Here is a 17762-nt window from a genome sequence, read left to right as displayed (position 1 = left end):
GTCCCATCACTTCATGGCAAATAGATGGTGAAACAATGGAAACAGTGACAGATTTTATTTTCTTGGGCTCCAAAATCACTGCAGATGGTGATTGCAGCCATGAAATTAAAAGATGCTTGCTCCCTGGAAGAAAAGTTATGACCAATAAAGACAGAATATTGAAAGGCAGAGACATTACTTTGCTGACAAATTTCTGTCTAGTTAAAGCTTTCTTTTTCCAGTAATCATACATGGATGTGAGAGTTGGACTATAAAGAAAGCTGAGCACCAAAGAACTGATGCTTTTGAACTGCAGTGTTGGAGTCAACTCTTTAGAGTCCCTTGGACTGCAAGGAGATCAAACCAGTCAATCCTGAATGTTAATTGGAAGGATTGATGCTGAAGCTAAAACTCCAATAATTTGGCCACCTGATTGGAAGAATGACTCATTGGAAAAGACCCTGATGCTGGGAAAGATTGAAGGCAGGAAGAGAAGGGGATGACAGAGGATGAGATGGTTGGATGGCATCACTGACTCAATGGACATGAGTTTGAATAAACTCTGGGAGTTGGTGATGACAGGGAAGCTTGGCATGCTGCAGGCCATGGGGTCACAGAGAGTTGGACACACTGAGCAACTGAACTGAACTGAACTTACTCTGATAATTACAGAGAGAAGGTTGTTGACCTTTTAGAGTGATGTCATAAATAGTTGGTATCAAAAGTAATACTTTTAGCATTACTTAAGCAATCAGAAATTGGTGTATGAGTGAGAAAAATTTGGTGATAGAACTGAAACTTTAAATGTATACATTTTGATATATCAGTGAGACATTTATGTAGAAATATTGAGTAGGTAGCTGGAGGTTTGAGAAAATAAGTGAATACATATAAAATTAGTATAGCTCTTAGAAGGCAGAAATTGCTTAATAATTATGAAGTGCTAGAGAAACTAGATAGCTTAAAGATTATTCTTTATTTATTTCTGTCCTTGATTATAAAGAATAAGGATCTTTATATAGGTTTTTGTTACTGTCTTGGGAAAACAACAGCCTTTGATTTGCAATCTAGTCATATAGGCTTTTAAGCAAGTGTGAAAATTCTCAAAGGAGGGGGACATTTACTATAAATTTTAAAAATCTTTGAGCACATCTATTATGTTTGGAGTTATTAGAAATCTATAGTGTACAGTCACAGAATACATATTCTTTTCAATGCATCTACATTTTCCCCAAGTTTTGCTATAAAACTAAAATTTTGATATTTTTAAAAATATTAAAATAATACAAGAATATTCTTTGATGAAAACAGTGTCAAATAAGAAAGATTTTATTCTTTGAAATTATTGAGAATTCTTGTTTCTTGAGACATAGTTTCACTCTTTCTCATAGCCTAACTCTCCTACTTTTTGTTTTCTTCATGATAGTTCCCAATTTTTGTAATTATTTAATTTGTCTTGCTCTTTAGAAAAAGAAACATTCAGAGGATTGTTAGGATAAACATTTCTCTCTGGAAAGATAGAGGCATCTGAATTCCACATCGACAGCATCTCAGATGATGATAAGTTCCAGAACAGCAGAGTGGTAATGGGTATATGAAATGGAGTGGATTAGTATCAAAGACATGAGAAGCTGTGGTTCAAAATCAGTCAGCCATGCAGCAATTGAACTCACCCAAGTAGAGAGCAGAATTAAAGAGTATAGAGGAATATTGGGCATCCGTTACTAACACTCTTGGTGAGGGAAAGTTAATGGTCTCAAATGATGTCCCTGTAGAGAATGAATGAGAGCATGAACTCCAGAGGAGAAGAGTTCAAAAAGAACAGTCTTATTAACTCTGTGGGAGAGGGAGAGGGTGGGAAAATTTGGGAGAATGGCATTGAAACATGTAAAATATCATGTATGAAATGAGTTGCCAGTCCAGGTTCGATGCATGATACTGGATGCTTGGGCTAGTGCACTGGGACGCCCCAGAGGGATGGTATGGGGAGGGAGGAGGAAGGAGGGTTCAGGGTGGGGAACACATGTATACCTGTGGCGGATTCATTTTGATATTTGGCAAAACTAATACAATTATGTAAAGTTTAAAAATAAAATAAAATAGTGGTATTAGCTAATCCAACTTACATCTTAAGATCACCCTGGCTGTTGTGTTGAGACTAGGCTGAAGGGGAGAAAAGATCACAACATGCCTACACTAACAGTCTAAGCAAGAGAAAGGGATATTTTAGATTAGGGTGGTATTAGTAGAAATCATTGTTAAATGGCTGGATTCTGTACATATTTCAAAGGCAGAGTAAAAAGACTGCTGAGAGGCTGAAGGTAGAGCATGCGAGACAGTCAAGAATGACTCTATAAGTAACACACTCTATATACTTGTCAGGTCACAGAAAAAGAAAAGCTGCTTCCCATTTCTTTGCATAGAGTCAGTACACCAGAATACTCCAATACGCAAAGAAAAAAAGCAGTAAAGACAGAAAAGAGAGGCCAGGCCCACTATGGAAATAATATAAACACCCTAAGTAAAAAAACAGCACATCAAACGTAGCAGACCACTAAAATGCAACCCAAAAACAAACAAACAAACAAAAAAACAAAAACAAACAAACAAAAGAGTGAAATGAGAATGCTTTGAACATTGCACTGGAAAGTGATAGAGCTAGTACAAATACTTGCACTCATCTCACATGTAGTAAAGTAATGCTCAAAATTCTCCAAGCCAGGCTTCAACAGTACATGAGCTAGGAACTTCCAGATGTTCAAGCTGGATTTTGAAAAAGCAGAGGAACCATAGATCAAATTGAGAATATCCATTGGATCATTGAAAAACCAAGAGAGTTCCAGAAAAAAACATCTATTTCTGCTTTATTGACTATCCCAAAGCCTTGGACTGTGTGGATCAAAACAAACTGTAGAAAATTCTTAAAGAGATGGGAATACCAGACCACGTGACCTGCCTCCTAAGAAATCTGTATGCAGGTCAGGAAGTAACAGTTAGAACTGGACATGAAACAACAAACTGGTTCCAAACAGGGAAAGGAGTACGTCAAGACTGTATATTATCACTCTACTTATTTAACTTATATGCAGAGTACATCATGAGAACTCTGGGCTGGACAAAGCACAAGCTGGAATCAAGATTTCCAGGAGAAATATCAATAACCTCAGATATACAGATGACACCACCCTTATGGCAGAAAGTGAAGAAGAACTAAAGAGCCTCTTGATGAAAGTGAAAGAGGAGAGTGAAAAAGTTGGCTTAAAGCTCAACATTCAGAAAACTAAGATCATGGCATCCAGTCCATCACTTCATAGCAAATAGATGGGGAAGCAATGGAATAGTGAGAGACTTTATTTTGGGGGGCTCCAAAATCACTGCAGATGGTGACTGCAGCCATGAAATTAAAAGATGCTTACTCCTTGGAAGAAAATTTATGACCAACTTAGATACCATATTGAAAAGCAGAGACATTACTTTGCCAACAAAGGTCCGTCTAGTCAAGGCTATAATTTTTCCAGTAGTCATGTATGGGTGTGAGAGTTGGACTATAAAGAAAGCTGAGCGCTGAAGAATTGATGCTTTCAAACTGGTGTTGGAGAAGACTCTTGAGAGTCCCTTGGACTGCAAGGAGATCTGACCAATCCATTCTAAAGGAAATCAGTCCTGACTATTCATTGGAAGGACTAATGCTGAAGCTGAAACTCCAATACTTTGGCCTCCTGATGTGAAGAACTGACTCATTTGAAAAGACCCTGATGCTAGTAAAGATTGAAGGCAGGAGGAGAAGGGGCTGGCGGAGGATGAGATGGTTGGATGGCATCACCAACTCAGTGGACATGAGTTTGAGTAAACTCTCGGAGTTGGTGATGGACAGGGATGCCTGATATGCTGCAGTCCACGGGGTCGCAAAGAGTTGAACATGACTGAGCAACTGAACTGAACTGAGTGCAAAAAAAAAAAAAAAAAAAAGATGTTTTGACCTCTTTAGTTAACAGAAGAGCAGTAAAGTGCTGAGGGGACAACAACAGAGGATGAGATGGTTGGATGGCATCACCAACTCAATGGACACAAATTTGAGCAAACTCTGGGAAATGGTGAAGAACAGGGAGGCCTGAGGTGCTGCAGTACATGGGTTGCAAAGAGAGAAGACTGATCGATGGAAGAACAATAAGGTGTTGGAGAATACAGGTCTGTGAGTGATATAAGTTAATTTTTGACTGTCTCCACTGACCGCATGCAGAAAATATCCTTTTCATTTTCCTAATGGGAAAGGACTCCACATTTTCATCATTAATATTCTCTAGCAATCTGTAAGATTCTCTAAACCTTACAAAGACCATGTGGTCCTCCAATCCCAATGTGACAAGTGCTATGTAAAAGTTAGAATAAAGACAACTATTCTTTTTATTCTATTCCACTCCACATAGCATATGCAAGCATAAAAGGGCCAGATTCCCAAAACCTGCAAGGCTGAGCCTTGATGTGCTCATATGCTCAGTCATGTCCAATTCTTTGCAGCCCATGTAATGTAGCCCACCAGGCTCCTCTGTCCATGGAATTTTCCAGGTAAGAGTAGGGTGCCATTTCTTATACCAGGGTATATTCCTGACCCAGGGATTGAACCCGTGTCTGTTGTGTCTCCTGCTATGGCAGGCAGAATCTTTTCCAGTAGCATCACCTAGGGAGCCTTGCTGTAAACTTATTCAAATGAATCATTTGCTGAGTTACTATGAAACCCCTGGTGTACTATATCTCTGACTTCCTTTACACTGAATACACAAGGAAAGAGTAAAAACTGTATCTGTCAAAAAACTATGTTTTTTCCCCCTTGAAAATTTATGAAAAGTATAAAATATACAATATATGTTGATCCCAAAATGAGGCCAAACATTTTAATTGATATTGTTTCTTGATTAAAAATCCATATATTTGGGTCACTCTCCAGGACACTTGAGTAAAAATCTCTAGTTTGAGGCCTAGAATGTGGATTTTTACCTTTGTCCTTGAATCTTCTCTGCAACCAAATGCTTGAGAATCATAAACTACTTCCAAATATATTCATAGAAATATGTATTGGCCTATCCGTCAAATGCTATCAGAGATTAGTTTTCTTTTACATTTAATTTAACATCTGATTAATGCATAAGTAAAATTTTCTAACTTCATTGCAGAAAATTATATTTCAAGATGCAGTTCAGTTAGTAAGTTAATGATTCATGAATTAAATGATTTATAGCATTTGAATCATAATTCTAAGATACTTGGTTCTGTGGTTGAAATAATTTTCTGTTCTTTGAACCCTTCATAAAAGGGTAGAACATATTTTGTCAGAAAGTATCTGATAAAAAATAAAAGAAAGAAAGTATCTGATGCAGAAATAGTTAAGAGGAAGTTTTCTTTCTGGCAATTATTGTGAGGAAAAGTCATAAAATTAAAAATCAACAAAGATAAATAAATCCTAAATTTATTTGGGTAAATACTACCAAAGTCATGGTAAGTTCATGAAACCAAAGGCAATGAAATATTTTCTTATGAACCAGTTCTTCCAACACTAAACATTCTCTATGAGGAATAAAATTTAGTGCTAGATAAGGAAAAAACTGAAAATATTATTTCTAAACCACTACTAATGATTTCACTGAGTGTTAAGACAGCTAAGATACAGAAATACATGACTGCTACTCTTATTTTCAGTCAAAATTGCAGATTAATTGTTAATATTAAAAAGAGATAAAATTTTAACTTGGTTTTGCTTTCACCTTGTGCTTTTGAGCATCTGAAGGAGGAAACAGGGATCTGAAGAGCACCCCTATTAAGAACAACTCAAACAAATCGTCCTTGACACTGACAATAAGTCGGTTAACTATACAGAATATAATTGGAATTCGGCAACATTTCCACAACTGCTCTCTAGATTTACTTAGAAAAATGTAGAATTTGAAGAAGACACAAAGTAAATTAAATACATATTTCGCTGTCTAAATCTCAGTAACATGACTGTGCTCATGTAATTAATTTGTACCAATAACAGTATCTATTCTCAACTATTTGCTAGTAAATTATTTTAAACTAACTTAGATGAACAAAGAAAATAGATTTTTGAATAAGAAACTGGGGAAAATATGTTGTACAATAGATTCAAGATCCAAAATAAATATGATTTGTTAGAAAATGGAATATTTCTATTAACATTATTCATTTGCCTTCTTAGTCACATAGTCGTTTATCACTTCTTTCCACTCTCACTATTTTTGTGATATTACATCCATGGAGAAAATTAAAATACTGTATTTCATTCTTGTATCTTATATAATTTTAATAATTTTCCATTTTTTACAGGTTTACAAATTTTTACTGGTATTGCCCCCCTGCTTATTTAACTTATATGCAGAGTACATCATGAGAAACGCTGGGCTGGAAGAAGCACAAGCTGGAATCAATATTGCTGGGAGAAATATCAATAACCTCAGATATGCAGATGACACCACCCTTATGGAAGAAAGTGAATAAGAACAAAAGAGCCTTTTGATGAAAGAGGAGAGTGAAAAAGTTGGCTTAAAGCTCAACATTCAGAAAATGAAGATCATGGCTTCCGGTCCCATCACTTCATGGCAAATAGATGGGAAAACAGTGGAAAAGAGACAGACTTTATTTTGGGGGGCTCCAAAATCACTGCAGATAGTGAGTGAAGTCATGAAATTGAAAGACACTTGGAAGAAAAGTTATGACCAACCTAGACAGCATATTAAAAAGCAGAGATATTACTTTGCCAACAAAGTTCCATCTAGTCAAGGCTATAGTTTTACCCAGAGAAGGCAATGACAACCCACTCCAGTACTCTTGCCTGGAAAATCCCATGGATGGAGGGGCCTGGTGGGCTGCAGTCCATGGGGTCATTAGAAGTCGGACACGACTGAGCGACTTCACTTTCACTTTTCACTGTAATGCACTGGAGAAGGAAATGGCAATCCACTCCGGTGTTCCTGCCTGGAGAATCCCGGGGATGGGGGATCCTGGTGGGCTGCCGTCTATGGGGTCACACAGAGTCGGACACGACTGAAGCGACTTAGCAGCAGCAGCAGCATAGTTTTACCAGTAGTTATGTATAGATGTGAGAGTTGGACTATAAAGAAAGCTGAGCACCAAAGAATTGTTGCTTTTGAATTGTGGTTTTGGAGAAGAATTTTGATAGTCCCTTGAACTGCAAGGAGATCCAACCAGTCCATCCTAATGGAAATCAGTCCTGAATATTCATTGGAAGGACTGATGCTGAAGCCCAAACTCCAATACTTTGGCCATCTGATTTGAAGAACTGACTCATTTGAAAAGACCCTGATGCTAGGAAATATTGAAGGCAGGAGGAGAGGGCGATGACAGAGGATGAGATGGTTGGATGGCATCACTGACTCAATGGACATGAGTTTGAGTAAGCTCTGAGAGTTTGTGATGAACAGGGAGGCCTGATGTGCTGCAGTCCATGGGATTGCAAAGAGTAGGACACGACTGAGCAACTGAACTGAACTGAACTAAATGTCATATAAGGGCTTCCCTGATGGCTCAGTAGTAAAGAATCCACCTGCAATGCAAGAGCCACAGGAGACATGGGTTCAGTCCCTGGGTTGGGAAAATCCCCTGGAGGAGGGAATGGCAACTCACTCCAGCATTCTTGCCTAGAGAATCCCATGGACGGAGAAGCCTGGTGAGCTACAGTCCATAGGGTTGCAAAGAGTCAGACGCAACTGAAGTGACTTAACATGAACATGGATGTCATATAAATGCGTAGGGTTATTGAAAAATTGGAAAGATCTCTATCAAGTGTATTTTATACATAAGTTTTAATATTGTATAGAACTTTATGAGTTTGGCTTTTTACAATTGACATCTTGTACCTCATCCCATGCCCACATATTTCTGGTCTTCAAAGCTGTGGGAAAGTTCACAGTCCGAAATGAACCCTGGTCATGAAAATGTTACCAGTCTTGTTTGTCAATGAGATGAAAGCTGTTCCTATGGCAGTAAGGTTGACGAAAACTTAGCTACACGCAGATGTGAATGCAAATCATAAACAAAACACACACATGCAGGCACACACACACTTATATGCTTAGTACTTATGATATATGTAGTTATACCTCATTTATTGTACTTCACAGATACTGCATTTTTCATAAATTGAAAGTTTGTAGCAACCCTGTGTCAGGCAAATCAATTGTCATTTTTCCAACAGCATTTGCTCACTTTGTGTCTCTGTGTTATATTTTGGTTCTTTTAGTGGTATTTATACTTTTTTCTAATTTTATTTGTTATGATGACCTGTGGTCAGTGACATTTGATGTCATTACTACGACTGATTGGAGGCTCAGATGATGGTTAGTATTTATTAACAATAAAGTATTCTTAAAGTATGCGCATTGCTTTTCAGACATAATGCTCGTGCACACCTAACAGACTACAGCATAAACATAAATTTTGTGTGCAGTGGAAAAACAAAAAAAAATCATATGTCTTGCCTTATTGTAGTGGTCTGGAACCAAACCCACAATATCTCCAAGGCATGCCTGTGCTCACACACACACAGATATGTGTAATGCTAAATATATACTAAATATATATGGAAGCCTAAACTCTACTCAACCCAAACTGAGTGTCCAATTGCATCTTGACTTCCCAAGAAATAAACTGTAGATCCACTGGGAGCCACTTCCACTATTTAATATGAGAGGAATGTGATGAAAGGGACATTAGAACAATCAATGGCCATACCAAATCTTAAAATATTTAGTTTTAAAAATTTTATAAAAACCTGTGTTCATGTGAGAACATTGGTTGAGCATCTCCTAGGGCTCTAGAAGATGACTGAAAGTGTGAGGAATCTTTAAAATTTTGCTTTCTGTCACATTCATTGCATGGAAAATGCTGTGGTCAAATTCGTCTCAACAACGTGTTTTCAACACTATATTTTCACAGGATATAATAAGGGGAAAGGGGGTCTGATGGGGTTGGAGGCTCAAATTTGGAAGGAGAGAAAAGTCTCAGTTATATAAGACTTGAGCAAAAAATACAAGCAATATCAGACACAGACAGTGCTTTGAACAACAGGGATAGTGCAACTACTGCTCCCAGCCCAGATGGATTGAATTAACTACACTTAAGTAGCAGATAATTGTGGAAAATGTACTCAGTTCATGTCTATATCAACTAAAAGAGTGGGGGGACTCAATCAATCATCCAAAAAATACTGTATAATCAAAATTGGAATTGGTCAAATAGAACAAAGTGTTGGGATGAAATTACATTTGGTCTGACAATATCTCATGAGATGAAAGTGAGCAGAGAGAGAGATTCCCAATGTGGAAGGAGAGCAATTTAAATGTTTTACAATCCTCCTGGAGATGTTCATTGAATATATCCTGTCAATTTTTGTCAGAGGCATTGGAAAGAAAAGTATACTTTTGTACGACAGTGCTACATTCAATATTGTACATTCAGAAATAAGTTTATTATATAGGAATAATAAAACTCAACATTAAAAAAACTAAGATCATGGCATCTGGTCCCATCACTTCATGGCAAATAGATGAGGACACAATTGAAGCAGTGAGACTTTATTCTCTTGGGCTCCAAAATCACTGCAGATGGTAACTTCAGCCATGAAATTAAAAGATGCTTGCTCCTTGGGAAAAAAAGCTATGACAAATCTAGGCAGCATATTAAAAAAGAAGTGACATTACTTTGCTGACAAAGGTCCATATAGTCAAAGCTATGGTTTTTCCAGTAGTCATGTATAGATGTGAGAAGTGAAGTTGCTCAGTTGTGTCTGATTCCTTGTGACCCCATGGAGAGTGTAGCCTACCAGGCTCCTCCATCCATGGAATTTTCCAAGCAAGAATACTGGAGTGCGTTGCCATTTCCTTCTCCAGGAGATCTTCCCAACCCAGGGATTGAACCCAGGTCTCCCACCTTGTAGGCAGACACTCTATCATCTGAGACACCAGGGAAGTGAGAGATGGACCATAAATAAGGCTGAGCACTGAAGAACTGATGCTTCTGAACTGTGATGTTGGAGAAGATTCTTGAGAGTTCCTTGGACTGCAAGGAGATCAAACCAGTCAATCCTAGAGGAAATCAATCCTGAATATTCATTGGAAGGACTGATGCTGAAGCTCCAATACTTTGGCCACCTGTTGCGAAGAGCCAACTCATTTGTAAAGACCCTGATGCTGGAAAAGATTGAAGGCAGGAGAAGGTGATGACAGGATAAGATGGTTGAATGACATCACCAACTCAATGGACATAAATTTGAGCAAGTTCCAGGATATGGTGAAAGACAGGGAAGTCTGGCTTGCTTCCCTGGAGTCACAAAGAGTCCATGGAGTCACAAAGAGTTGGACCGCATTGGGCCTTTTAAATGCATTATCTGATTTAATCCAGCAAACAATCCTATGAGGATGTAAATTACTGAATTTACAAATGATGAGATACTGTTTTGTATCACTTACAAATGATGACTTAACAAATAACAATGATTTAAGAAAAGTTAAAATAATTTCCTTTTGAGTATTAAAATGTTGCACAAAAACAAATGAAATGTGCTCTCAAATTTAGTCTATTCTCTATAATTCAAAGTTCCCATACAAAGCTTGTGGAGTCAACTTATATCTTGTCTTCACTATGATCTTCAGTTTGGTGATCGCATTTGCTCTTCTTTGTTGTGAGGTTTTTATATGATCAATCAGCTATTTTATATCCTTTTAGTGATCCAGACTTTAGTTCTTGGATTTCTAGGGCTAATTTATGAACTTGAAGCCTGAGACATCACCTCTTTTGGGTCTGCTTATCTCCATACTTCACCTGATTTTCAATTGGAAGATTGAGTTTTATTCTTTATAAAAAGTTCATTCCAACTGGAGAGGGGCATGGACAAGGAATCTTATTAAAACTATGGAAAAATACATCTGCAACTCTATTTCTTCTTTGCAAATAAGTTCATCTGTATATTTTACTAGTCATAGATATAGAGAAAAAATTTATGGTTACCAAAGGAGAAAGTGGAATGGGATGAATTGGGAGATTGGGAATGACATATATACACTACTAAGAATTGATGCTTTTGAACTTTGGTGTTGGAGAAGACTCTTGAGAGTCCCTTGGACTGCAAGGAGATCCAACCAGTCCATTCTAAAGGAGATCAGCCCTGGGTGTTCTTTGGAAGGAATGATGCTAAAGCCGAAACTCCAGTACTTTGGCCACCTCATGCGAAGAGTTGACTCATTGGAAAAGACTCTGTTGCTGGGAGGGATTGGGGGCAGGAGGAGAAGGGGACAACAGAGGATGAGTTGGCTGGATGGCATCACCAACTCGATGGACGTGAGTTTGAGTGAACTCCGGGAGTTGGTGATGGACAGGGAGGCCTGGTGTGCTGCAATTTATGGGGTCGCAAAGAGTCGGACACGACTGAGCAACTGAACTGAACTGATCACATAGATTACTAGTGAGAATCTACCGTATAGCACAGGGAACTCTACTCAGTGCTCTGTGGTGATTCGAATGGGAAGGGAATCTGAAATAGAGTAGATATATGTATATGTGTAACTGATGCACTTTGCTGCACAGCAGAAACTAACACAATACTGTGAAGTAACTATATTCCAATAAAAATTAATTTTAAAAAGCTGTGAACAAATAAAGCCTTGATATCATGTGGATGTGCAGTATAGAGCTGAAAGTAGGGATATTATGCTTGGAGTGCTGTCTCAAACTCTGTATATAATTGGACTTAACTGAATGTGTGTGTTTGTGTGCGTGTGTCTCAAGGTTTTCTGCATAACTACCTAACTAGTCACTTTAACTAGTAAACAAAATATTTATTGATTTCAATCTGTGCTTCATCTAGAAGGGCAAAATGCAATTTGGAATGGAATAGAGCTCATCAATTTTGAAAATCAAAACCTCATATTTTAAATTAGGATCTAAATGGTTAAAATGATATTTGCTTCTATTCATAAAAATGAAAATATAAGAGTTTGTAAACTGTGAGTGCATTAAAAATCACCAACTGCATTTTCCATAGCTCTATGTTCAATATACAAATCTTAATAAGCATAATTTCCAGGAAATAACATTTTGTATATTAAAGATTTCAAGATAGGTAATGTAAGGAAAGACAGACGTTTTGTGAGAAAATGTGTGAGAAGGTATTTATTCAATCAATTACCACATATTATGCACCTACTATGTTACTAGGAGTAGTATGTCAGTATCCTTATTCAGTTTAGTTAGTGGAGAGAGTATGATAATAATACATACAAGATTTTAATTAAAATCTTAGTTTAGTTCTGCTCTTGACCTTGGGTCCATAGTATATGCTTTAGACCTTGGCCTTTATATGCCCACAAGACTCAATACATTCAAGAGGGAGGGACTCTCAAGTTGATTCTTGGACTTGGTCACAAAATTAATTCCAAGAAATTAGTGGGTTCACTAGAATAGTCTGTGTACAAAAGAGAGCATTATTAGAGATGGTAGTGAATATTTTCTTTTAAATTTTCTTGATGCATCTCAAATTCCAAATTTCATGCCTCCCCCACATAAATAATTGTTTTACTTGCATTTAATGCAATTTAAATAAAAATATGACTTTTATCTCCACATCTTTAAGATTTCATTTTCTCCCATTATGTTACTTGGAAACTGAGTCTCAGCACTTTTGTGATTTAATGCACTTTAGTAATTTTACCCATTTTTCCAAAGTATATTAAATGTACCTCCTTTCTCTCTACCTGTGTTAAGTCTAATTTTTTTTTTTTTTTATTTACCTCTTTGTAAGAGTTGAATTCCCCTGTAGACCATGTTTTTTTGTTTGTTTGTTGTTTTAAGTTTTGACTCCTGGGTCTTCATTGCTTTGTGAGGGCTTTCTCTAGTTGCAGTGAGTGGGGGCTATTCGTTGAGGTGTGGGCTTCTCATGTTGCAGAGCATGGGCTTTAGCTGTGCTGACTTCAGCACCTTTGCTTCTTGGACTCTAAAGCACAGACTCAGTAGTTGTGGTAAACAGGCAAGTTGGAGCAAGTTGGATCTTCCCGTGGATTGAACCCATGTCTCCTGCATTGGCATGCAGATTCTTTACCACTGAGCCACCAGGGAAGCCGGATCATGTTATTTTATTATAAGATATTTCAGCAATATCCTCAGACAAGAGTGTGTGACTTGAGTGAGAGAGAGAGTGTGCGTGTGTGTGTGTGTGTGGCATATACAGGAGTGCACATATATGAAAACCTAAAAGAAGCTGAAAAAGAGCACTGGTCAGTCCAAACACAATTAAAAATTGGCTTTGAAAATCATCAAGGACAGGGTATATTTTCTTGAAAACATAACATTTTTCTTTATTTTTTCTTAATTCATTGTTGTAAAACCTGAAGCTCCCAGAAATTGATTAATCTCTTTTCAGTTCAAACTAATTGGATTTATGGTGTAAAGTACTCTGCTAGGAGAAAATGAAAGATTATATTTTACTCTTTGATTCTCACTTAATGATTTATCTTAACTTGTTATACTCACTTGGCCTTTTCTATTTTGTATCAACCTATGAGTTAGACCATGTGTTAAAATTGTAGATCTTAGACTTTCAAATCTACTTGCTATGCTAAATTTTTCAATGTAGGAATTCTTTATTCTTATGAGTTGCATTATAATTGTTAGTGTCTAAATGAAAGTAACTTGCAAGTAGGATGACGATGAATTATTTTCAATTTATGAGGATGAGAATGATGATGAATAAACACTGTCGGAGAAGAATACAGTCTGAAACTTTCTGATTAATGTTTTCAATGTCAACAGTCTTACAGAAACAATACACACACACACACACACACACACACAAGCACAGACGTTTATCTATGTGGGTCTTGTGATTAAGCAAACTTTCTAAGCTTCAGTTTTCTTATTTGAAAATGGGGGGCGGGAAATATATAAGCAATTTATAAAACACTATAGAAAAAATCAGCCCAAGCATTTATCTGTTCTCTGAATGGAAGAGCCCTCAGGCTCTATAGATCCTATAGCCAGTGATAGTAACAATCATCTACATTCTTAATTTTTTTTAACTTATTTTTTTTAATTGAAGCATAACATCCATAGAGTAAAGTGCACATATAAGGGAATAGCTGGATATTTTTGTATAAATTGAAACTATAATATAATCAGCCCCTAGATCAAGAGCATTACCAGCATTCTAGAACATTCTTTGTGCTTCTTACAATCTCAAGCTTAGGCATTTGTAGAAGGTAGAATTGTATCTCCTCCACAAAACATGTTTGAATTCTACCCCTGGCACCTGAGAGTGGGAACTTGGATAATCATCTCCATTCTAGATGACTGCTAAGTTGCCCTGAATGTGGATAACATTAATATTTTATACACTGATGCCCAAAGCTGTCCCTTTGTGAAATTAAGATAAATTTATATAATTTGCAGATAAACAAGGCAATGAAAAGTGAAAACAATATAGATACTTTTATTTACTTTTTTAGAAACAAAAATATATAATGGGAAGTTGATATGCTATATATCCAACATGAAAATTATGTTTCTAAGATTCATGATATTATCATATCTTGGAGTTTTCTGAAATGATTAACAGCAGGCCTTAAATGATATTTAGTCACACTTTTTTATAACACTGGTACAGCAACCGCAGCACACACCACGCTACAGCTACTTATACTAATATCAGTGGTGGTTGAGATGTGTGAAGTGTTGGCTAATTGTGAAGAAATGTGCTACTTACTTCACTTACATTGCTTCGTTGAATCTTAAAATTCTTTTTATGACTGCTTCTATTATAAAGATGAAGCAACTAAAGCAAAGGATTCTGGAGGAAATGACCCTAAATCACCTGGTAGTAATGCCAGAATCACTGACTCTAGTCTTCTTTACTCCAGAGTCCAATTCTTAACAAGTAAGATGCAGTGTCATGTGTCATGTTTCAAGAAGGATAGGAATTCCTGAAATTTATACATATATACATATGTATGTGTATATATACATATATATACATATATACATATACATGTGTGTATATATATGCATGTATATGGGCTTCCCTAGTGGCTCAGATGGTAAAGCGTCTGTCTGCAATGCAGGAGACCCAGGTTCGATCCCTGGGTTGGGAAGATCCCTTGGAGAAGGAAATGGCAGCCCACTCCAGTATTCTTGCCAGGAAAATCCCATGGACCATGGATTCAGTTGCTAAGTTGTGTGAGACTCTTTGCAACCCCATGGCTTGCAGCACACCAGGCTTCTCTGTCCTTCACTATCTCCTGGAGTTTGTTCAAACTCATAAATATATATATATATATATATATATATATATATATACACACACACACACATATCTGTTTATTAAGAAAGTTGTAAATTTTTTTTTCTTTTGCTGCCATAAAAATTATCACAACTAACTGGCTTAAAACCACACACATTTATTATTTTATAGTTCTGAAGCCTTGTATAGTTCTCACCAGGCTAAGACCAAGGTGTTGTCAGGGCTGAAATTTTTTTCTTCCTATAGGAGGAAATGTTTCCTGGTTATTCAAATTTTGGCAGAATTGAGTTTGACATGCTTGTTAGATGGAAGTCCCATTGCTTTGGTGGCTCTTGGCTAGAGCCACAATTAGAGTCTAGAAGCCTTCTCCACCCTTGCAAAGAGCCACCTACTTTTCAGAACCAGCAATGGGAATTACATTCTTCTCACAGTGTCATCTCTCTGATCCTTCTGATATGGCACTCTGTAGTGGTGAAAAGTCCTCTGCTTTTAGGGATTCATGTGATTAGATTGATTTCACTGGAGTAACTCAGTCTATTCTCAAAATCTGTACCCTGAATCATCTTTTTGTTGCCATCATTATCATCATTATTATTATTTGACATAACTTTAGGCAAGGAAAAATTAATAGAACAAAAATATCAAATTACCCACAGCATTATGTGTGTGTGTGTGTGCGTGCGTGCGCGTGCACAAGTGCATTATAGAAAGGGTGAAGGAGCAGTGGAGAGCAAGGGAAGTTTTTTCAAGATGTTAGAATTTGTATGGGTTCAGGTTTAAAGTTGGAGGATATATCCTAAAATGGTTTTAGTAGAATTTTTAAAACTATTTCTCCAACTCATATATGTTCTCAATTATCCAAGTCAATGTGTGAGAAGAAAAGCAAGATTTCATTTAGTAGACCAAAGAGAAATTTTATTTAGATCTCAAATTTCAGGGTAGATACACCCCAATTAGACTCTAAATTTTAGATTCCCTCTCTTTATCAATCTTCTGCTTGCCTTTCTGTCTCCCTTAATGGTAGAATTTTGGGGACACCAGGAATTTGGTAGAATGAAGGTAAAGAGATCATTGCCAGTGAAACTCCTTTTGTTTTGGAAATACATAAAGATGAATACTTTATTTACATAGATGTGGTATGACAAATTTTCACAATTTCTATAGATAACTTTAACGTCCTTGACTCTGAAAATAGCCTTGATGTTGTTTTCTTTAGTAATAAAAATTTAAGGATGTCTTTAGATCAATGATAAGTTCAGTTCAGTCACTCAGTTGTGTCCAACTCTTTGCAACCCCATGGACTGCAGCACACCAGGTTTCCCTGTCCATCACCAACTCCCAGAGCTTGCTCAAATTCATGTTCATCAGGTTGGTGATGCCATCCTACCATCTCATCCTCTGTCACCACCCCCCTCCTACTGCTTTCAATCTTTCCCAGCATCCCAGCATTTCCAATGAGTCAGTTCTTCATATCACATAGCCAAAGTACTGGAGCTTCAGCTTCAGCATCAGTCCTTCCAGTGAATATTCAGGACTAATTTCCTTTAGGATGGACTGGTTTAATCTCAGGAGTCTTCTGAAACACCAGAGTTTAAAAGCATCAGTTCTTTGGTGCTCAGCTTTCTTTATGATCCAACTCTCACATCCATACACGACTACTGGAAAAACCATAGCTTGGACTAGAGAGAGCTTTGCCAGCAAAGTAATGTCTCTGCTTTTTACTATGCAATCTAGGTTTGTCTTTAGATAGACTTACCGTTAAGAAAGAAAAGAAGAAAGAAATAGTTCTGACTACTGGGGCCACCATTTGGGACTAATTCAGTTTGAAAAATCAAGACTTTTAGAAGCGTATTGTTGACCTTTGGTGGTTCCATCATATCCTTTGCTTTTATCCCTCAATTTGGGGAATTCAGTAAGATAAGAAGTATTTGTGTTTGGTACCTCTGTATCACACATGTGAGCTTGAGGAATAGCTGCAGAGAACAACATATGAAGATAAGACACTGTCATGACTGATTCAGGCAAAGTAATAAAGACTGATCATTCCAACTGAGTGAACCACTTTAGAGGTCTACATGAATGTAAAGGAAGAGAATTCTCAGGAGCATAATGGCCTACTTATAATTTGCAAGGTGGGACTCATATTTATTTAAACAGAAATACAATTATTATTATTTTTTTTACAAAAATTACTAAATCAGGTTCTATCAGTTATATCCATGACCCTGAAGGAGTACTGTTAACCAGGGATAAGTGCAAATTCATTCTGAATTTTTGGTTCAGAGGTTAAAGCATCTGCCTACAATGCAGGAGACCTGGGTTCAATCCCTGGGTTGGGAAGATCCTATGGAGAAGGAAATGGCAACCCACTCCAGTGTTCTTGCCTGAAAAATCCCATGGACAGAGGAGCCTGGTGGATTATACTCCATGGGGTAGCAAAGAGTCTGACAAGACTGAACGACTTCAC

General features: G+C 37.2%; 1 non-coding gene across 1 annotated transcript; it reads left to right on the top strand.

The window, feature by feature from the left end:
* The first annotated feature begins 15074 nt into the window (after positions 1 to 15074).
* Positions 15075 to 15146, top strand: TRNAC-GCA. The gene has a single exon. It is a non-coding gene; the product is annotated as a tRNA-Cys (tRNA).
* Positions 15147 to 17762: the final 2616 nt, after the last annotated feature.

This window comes from Bubalus bubalis, chromosome 16 (assembly GCF_019923935.1).
Source record: "Bubalus bubalis isolate 160015118507 breed Murrah chromosome 16, NDDB_SH_1, whole genome shotgun sequence".
Lineage (NCBI taxonomy): Eukaryota > Metazoa > Chordata > Mammalia > Artiodactyla > Bovidae > Bubalus > Bubalus bubalis.
Note: the sequence above shows the minus strand (reverse complement) of the source record. Positions and strands in the feature narration are given on the sequence as shown.